The 1302-nt window shown below is 46.0% G+C and overlaps 1 long non-coding RNA gene across 1 annotated transcript; it reads right to left on the bottom strand.

Moving 5' to 3' along the window:
- Positions 1–371: 371 nt before the first annotated feature.
- Positions 372–844, bottom strand: LOC148686526 (uncharacterized). Its single transcript, XR_015948616.1, has 2 exons — positions 710–844; positions 372–525 (listed from the first exon to the last, which is right to left on the bottom strand). It is a non-coding gene; the product is annotated as an uncharacterized LOC148686526 (long non-coding RNA).
- Positions 845–1302: the final 458 nt, after the last annotated feature.

Genomic DNA, 1302 nt, shown 5'->3' on the forward strand with positions numbered 1-1302 from the left:
CACATTTCCCCTCTCCACCTCCCCTCCGCCCAGAACAAAACAATGTTTCCAGAAGAAGGGGGGGGAACCGCCCAAATCCAAAGTGACACTTTTCTACTCAAGTTAATAATACAGCCTATTATATGTTCTCTTACCATGAAATCTATCCGCTGCCTCTGTATTAGAATTGCTAGTATCTCTCTGTATTAGAATTGCTGTTTTATATCTTAGAACTGTATATGTCAGGAGTGCTACCTTTTAATTAGAAATCCCTGTATTAGGTATGTTTTCCAGGTATATTTTCTGTATGAACCCTGTATGATCCCAACCCACCTGAACCTTGCCCTACTACCACCCTATACCCATTCAAGGACACACGGACAATAGAGGGATTAGCTGGAACAACTTTATTCAAATAAATTGCCATCCTCAACGTAGCCCACCCTTCCATGGCCTGGAGGAAAACACCTGCCGGGCGGACTTCCACCCCACGGAAATCGCCAGGAACTGCCCCACCTCTGCACCCATCTCGACTGATTGCCCCTCCTGCCAAACAACAGGGAGCACCATCAGCGACAGGAGAAGAGCAATTGACATCCCGCCATCTGAAAGAAAAAGTCATCTCCCCACCCAGCTAATCCGATCACCACCCATCCTCCTTGTCCTTCCCCCTCCCTCCCAGTCCAGGGATTTTCACGCAGGGACAGGAGGGCATAAAAAGGGGCTTCACCATTTCCCGGGGTTCCTTCCTTCTTTCCAGAGGCAGGGACCCTACAGCTGTAGCTTTGCATTCTGCAATAAAGGGATCAGTTTGTTTTTCCTGACAGCATCGTGTGGTCTCTGTCATTTTCCCGGCGGAGCTGAACTTAGTGCAAATTTTGGAGCTTCCGACCCGCGTCTGTCCTTCTTAAAAGGCAACGCATTTTGGGGTACATTTTTCATAACAATAGCGTTTCTTTTAACAATTTGGCCTGGTGTGAGCTCCACTACTTTCACTTTGGAGACTTTAGTTGCTGTGGTGACAAACTGAGTGGCATTGGAAACTATTTGCTTTCTTGCTCTCACTGCATTCCAAACTTGATGCTTAATGGTCCCTCCTATGCCATCAACTGGGCCTTTGCCATGCGATGTAGCAAAGTAGTTCCACGTTATTTTCTTGATTTCTTCAAGAGCAGCAATTGCAGCCACGACATATTTGTTCTTAAATTGTGAGCTCGGTCCATCAGACCATACATTAATTATGTCAACTTCTTTGGGAATCTGCTGCAAAATGAAATCTATGTAACACAACACTGTCTCCTTTGAGTGATCTAGGTTGTCAGA

This window comes from Zootoca vivipara, chromosome Z2, assembly GCF_965207765.1.
Source record: "Zootoca vivipara chromosome Z2, rZooViv2.hap1.1, whole genome shotgun sequence".
Taxonomy (NCBI): Eukaryota; Metazoa; Chordata; class Lepidosauria; order Squamata; family Lacertidae; genus Zootoca; species Zootoca vivipara.